Genomic DNA, 6104 nt, shown 5'->3' with positions numbered 1-6104 from the left:
GTCCCGCAACCAAACAATCAAGTCCCGCATTTTATCAACAAATTCAAACACCACTAATACCAAATAATATATATTTTTTTATGTGTTCCGTATTTCAGTCAGACATTCCAACATGTCTCTTGGAATCATGTTGCGCTTATGAAAATATATAAGGATGTGGTAGCCTAAGCCTACTGGTGACAAAGCCGCTGGGAGTAGTTTGGGGGTGGGGGTGCTGTAAATTTTTTCGCCAAAGGGGGCTCTCCATGCTCATTAGTTTCTCATTTAACATACACTACATGACCGAAAGAATGTGGACACCTGCTCGTCAAACATCTCATTACAAAATCATGGACATAGAGCTGGCAGCAAGCTTATAGGTCTGCTGTTAGAACCAGTAAATCCCACTTTACCAATCTTGGGTAGCGGAATTACTTTGGCTTCCCTCCAGGCCTGAGGACAAAGACTTTCCTCTAGGCTCAGATTAAATATATGACAGATAGGAGTGGCTTTAGAGTCAGCTACCATCCTCAGTAGCTCTCCATCTAAGTTGTCAATGGCAGGAGGTTTGTCATTATTGATCGATAACAATAATTTTTCCACCTGTCCCACATGAACTTTACAAAATTCAAACTTGCAATGCTTTTCTTTCATTATTTGTTTTTTTTATGCATGAATACGATGGCTCACTGTTCGTTGTTGGCATTTCCTGCCTAAGTTTGCCCACTGCCAGTGAAGTAATCATTAAAATAATAAGGCAGCATCAAATGGTTTTGTGATGAATAAGCCATCTGATTTGATGGAAGATGGAGTTAAATTTGTCTTTCTGCCCATAATTTAATTTAAAGTACTCCCAATGTTTTTTTCCATCTTTATATCATTGATCTTGTCTTCATAATACAATTTCTTCTTTTTGTTGAGTTTATTCACATAATTTCTCAATTCGCAGTAAGTCAGCCAGTCAGATATGTAACCAGACTTATTAGCCACTCCTTTTGCCCCATCTTTCAACCATACCGTTTTTCAATTCCTCATCAATCCATGGAGCCTTAACAGTTCAAACAGTCAGTTTCTTTACAGGTGCATGTTTATCAATAATTCTAAGAAGCAATTTCATAAATTCATCAAGTGCGGCATCTCAATGCTCCTTATTAATCACATCAGGCCAACAAATATTTTTAACATCATCCACATGAGTCACAGCAAAATCTTTTGTATGATCACTTATACACTATTTTAGGCCCAGCTGTTGGAACTTTGGCTTTCCTGGATATAACAAACTATAATGTGATCACTGCATCCAATGGGTACGGATACAGCTTTAGAGCAAAGTTCTACAGTATTAGTAAAAATGTGATCGATACATGTGCATGATCTTGTTCCTGTAGTGTTTGTAAACACCCTGGTAGGTTGATTAATAACCTGAACCAGATTTCAGGCACTGGTTACAGTAAGAAGCTTCCTCTTGAGCGGACAGCTTGATGAAAACCAGTCAATATTCAGGTCCCCAAGAAAGTAGACCTCTTTTTACATCACATACACTATCAAGCATTTCAAACATATTATTTAGATACTGACTGTTAGCACTTGGTGGCCTATAGCAACACCCCAAAAGAAAAGGCTTTAGATGAGCCAAGTGAACCTGCAACCACAACACTTCAATAACACATGACATAAGATCCTCTCTAAGCATTACAGAGATATGGCTATATACAGCAACACCTCTCCCGTAAGCATTTCTGTCTCCTATAGATGTTATATCCTTGTATTGCTATTGCTGTATCATCAAATGAATTATCTAGGTGAGTCTCAGAAATGGCTACTATATGAATGTTATCTGATGTTAGCAAGTTATTCATTTCATGAACTTTATTTCTAAGGCTACACATATGAATATGTGAAATTTTCAGCCCTTTCCTGGGTAGCTTATCAGAGATAGACATAATATAGAAAAGAGCAAATAAAGCTAGATAAAACAAATCTACATTCAGCAGTCCATTAATCAATTGGTGTGTGTGTGTGTTCTGCGGGGTTGAAGCAACAAGCCCATAGGCTTAGCTCGCTCATCCCTTCCAGTCTTCTGGGAGGAAGGGTGGAAAATGAGCCTGTCATAGCAGATGTAAGCAATGTCCTCACACGCTCTGGCAGCTTTCATGGCTGGGATAAGTTATTTCCTCTTCTGGCGCACAGCTTCTGGATAGTCCTCGTTGAGGAAGATATATACGTTTCTCTCAAGTTATTGGCTCGTTCCAGAACATCTACCATGTCCTTCAACATCAGGAACTTGACCACTATCGGCCTAGGCTTGTCATCTGGGCCGGTGGTGGGTTTTCCAGTCCTGTGGGCACTCTCCACCTAAATCATCCATCTTCAATTTCTCAGAGATAATTTCGCTCACTTTGTCCTCAGACTCTGTCCAGGTCTCATGTGGAGATTCTGCATGGAGGAATTGTCAGGCTGAAACAGTAAAGGACCTTCCTCAAACTCTTGCCACAAAGTTGGAAGCACAGAATCGTCTAGAATGTCATTGAATGCTGTAGCGTTAAGATTTCCCTTCACTGCAATTAAGGGGCTAGAACCATGAAAAACAGCTCCAGACCATTATTCCTCCTCCACCAAACATGTCAGTATGCACTGGGTCAGGTAGTGTTCTCCTGGAATCCGCCAAACCAAGATTCGTCCATCGGACTGCCAGATGGTGAAGTGTGATTCGTCACTCCAGGGAGTCCCATGGCGGCGAGCTTTACACTATTCCAGCCGACGCTTGGCATTGCGCATGGTGATCTTAGGCTTGTGTACGGCTGCTCGGCAATGGAAACCCATTTCATGAAGCTCCCAACAAACATTTCTTGTGCTGAAGTTGCTTCCAGAGGCAGTTTGGAACTCTGTAGTGAGTGTTGCAACCGAGGACAGACCATTTTTTACGTGCTACGTGCTTCAGCACTCAGCGGTCTAGTTCTGTGAGCTTGTGTGGCCTATCACATCCTGGCTGAGCCGTTGTTGCTCTTAGAAGTTTCCTCTTCACAATAACAGCACAGTTGACCGGGGCAGCTCTAGTAGGGCAGAAATTTGACAAACTGACTTGTTGGAAAGCTGGCATCCTATGACGGTGCCACGTTGAAAGTCACTGAGCTCTTCATTAAGGCCATTCTACAGCCAATGTTTGTCTGTGGAGATTACATGGCTGTGTGCTCGATTTTATACACCTGTCAGCAACGGGTGTGGCTGAAATAGCAGAATCCACTAATTTGAAAGGTTGTCCACATACGTTTGTATATATAGTGTATTTGCTTCTACTTCATTTAAAAGTCCCTTCCAGTGGAGGCTGGTGAGGGGAGAACGGCTCATAATAATGGCCGCAACAGAGCAAATGGAATGGCATCAAACACCTGGAAAATATGTGTTTGATGTATTTAATACCGTTACACTGATTCCGCTCCAGCCATTACCAGAAGCCCATCCTCCCCAATTAAGGTGCCACCAACCTCCTGTGTTTAATACACATATAACTGAATTTGTCCAAATACCCTTTCTCCCCTAAAATGGGGGGGACTATGTACAAAATGTGCTGTAATTTCTAAACGGTCCACATGGAAATCATGTGTTTGATGTACAGTACCAGTCAAAAGTTTGGACAGACCTACTCATTCAAGGGTTTTATAGTAAAAATAAAGAAAAACCCTGGAATGAGTAGGAGTGTCCAAACTTTTATATATACATATTAGCTAAACAGGTGGGGCTCAAAACAGCCCCACCTGCCCTGAATGATGGGTTGCAACTGTCCAAAACATTGATTCAGCTTTGATCTAAACTTTACTAAAGGAGCACCATTGTAAGAAGTAGCGGAGGTGCTACGACACCCCTGCAGTCTATGCACCTAATGAGCAATTGAAGTGCACCCAGCCTACTCCTTTGCCTGTGCAAAATTTGGCGATGCAGAAACGAGAGAGCACAACATCTGGGAATATTTGGCCTAGGAACATTTTCTGGTTGGTCTCAGGGAATGTAAAACAGTTAGGAAGGGAGAACTGGAGGTTGGTGGCACCTTAATTGGGGAGAACAGGCTTGTGGTAATGACTGGAACGGAATCAGTGAAATGGTATCAAATACAGTACCAGTCAAAAGTTTGGACACACCTACTCATTCCAGGGTTTTTCTGTATTTTGCTATTTTCTACACTGTAGAATAATAGTGAAGACATCAAAACTATGAAATAACACATATGGAATCATGTAGTAACCAAAAAAGTGTTAAACAAATCTAAATATATTTGAGATTCTTCAAAGTAGCCACCTTTTGCCTTGATGACAGCTTTGCACACTCTTGGCAGTCTCTCAACCAGCTTCATGAGGTATTCACCTGGAATGCTTTTAAATTAGCAGGTGTGCCTTGTTAAAAGTCAATTTGTGGAATTTCTTTCCTTCTTAATGCGTTTGAGCCAATCAGTTGTGTTGTGACAAGGTAGGGGTAGTATACAGAAGATAGCCCTATTTCGTAAAAGACCATGTCTTGTGGCAAGAACAGTTTGAATAAGCAAAGAGAAACGACAGTCCATCATTACTTTAAGACATGAAGGTCAGTTAGTTCGGAGCATTTCAAGATCTTTGAAAGTTTCTTCAAGTGCAGTCGCAAAAACCATCAAGCGCTATGATGAAACTGGCTCTCATGAGGACCGCTACAGGAAAGGAAGACCCAGAGTTACCTCTGCTGCAGTGGATAAGTTCATTAGAGTTACCATCCTCAGAAATTGGAGCCCAATATAAATGCTTCATAGAGTTCAAGTAACAGACACATCTCAACATCAACTGTTCAGAGGAGACTGCTTGAATCAGGCCTTCATGGTCGAATTGCGGCAAAGAAACCACTACTAAAGGACACCAATAATAAGAAGAGACTTGCTTGGGCCAAGAAACACGACTAATGGACATTAGACTGGTGTAAATCTGTTTTTTGGTCTGATGAGTCCAAATTTGAGATTTTTGGTTCCAAGCTCTGTGTCTTTGTGAGATGCAGAGTAGGTGAACGGATGATCTTCCCATGTGTTGTTCCCACCGTGAAGCATGGAGGAGGAGGTGTGATGGTACTTTGCTGGTGACACTGTCAGTGATTTATTTATAATTCAAGGCACACTTAACCAGCATGGCTACCACAGCATTCTGCAGCGATACGCCATCCCATCTGGTTTGCGCTACGTGGGACTATCATTTGTTTTTCAACAGGACAATGACCCAACACACCTCCAGGCTGTATACGGGCTACTTGACCAAGAAGGAGAGTGATGGAGTGCTGCATCAGATGACCTGGCCTCCACAATCACCCGACCTCAACCCAATTGAGATGGTTTGGGACGAGTTGGACCGCAGAGTGAAGGTAAAGCAGCCAACAAGTGCTCAGCATGTGGGAACTCCTTCAAGACTGGAAAAGCATTCCAGGTGAAGCTGGTTGAGAGAATGCCAAGAGTGTGCAAAGCTGTCATAAAGGGTGGTTACTTTGAAGAATCTAATCTAAGTCAAATGTTTGTTTCATACTTTTTTGGATACTACATTGTACATTAATTATACTGTCATAGCCTAAATGAAAAACTCATAATACTTTTATTAACCTTTTGACCCACATTTTAATCGCATAGACAAGTAGGGGAAATCCAGAATATAAAAAGTGTCACTTAAACACAAGCCACATGCAGGAACCAATGGGATGCTCGAGGAGGTTGCTGATTCATGAATGCCCACATGCAGGAACATCCAAATTGAGGGCCGCAATCACACACTATTGGAGAGGTCCGGACATTCGGAATTCAATCAGGGTCTCAACTTACTGTGAGAATGCTGTTCATAGATTACAGCTCAGCGTTCAATACCATAGTCCCCTCCAAGCTCATCACCAAGCTAGGGACCCTGGGACTGAACCCCTCCCTCTCCATCTAGTAGGGCTGAGCGTTTAGTGCTTTTTGAGGTTGGTTCGGTTTTGGTTCGATTATTAAAAAATAATCACAGTTTTTCGATTATTTTTTAAAACATTAAATGCACTATGCATTATGTGGGTTGAATGCTGTAACAACACCGAATAAAACAATTAATAAAAGTCCCATGATGGTAGTGGCTGCCCATTACTGCTTATCACTT

This window comes from Salvelinus namaycush, chromosome 10, assembly GCF_016432855.1.
Source record: "Salvelinus namaycush isolate Seneca chromosome 10, SaNama_1.0, whole genome shotgun sequence".
Taxonomy (NCBI): domain Eukaryota; kingdom Metazoa; phylum Chordata; class Actinopteri; order Salmoniformes; family Salmonidae; genus Salvelinus; species Salvelinus namaycush.
The sequence above is the reverse complement of the archived record's forward strand: the minus strand, read 5'-3'. Positions refer to the sequence as shown.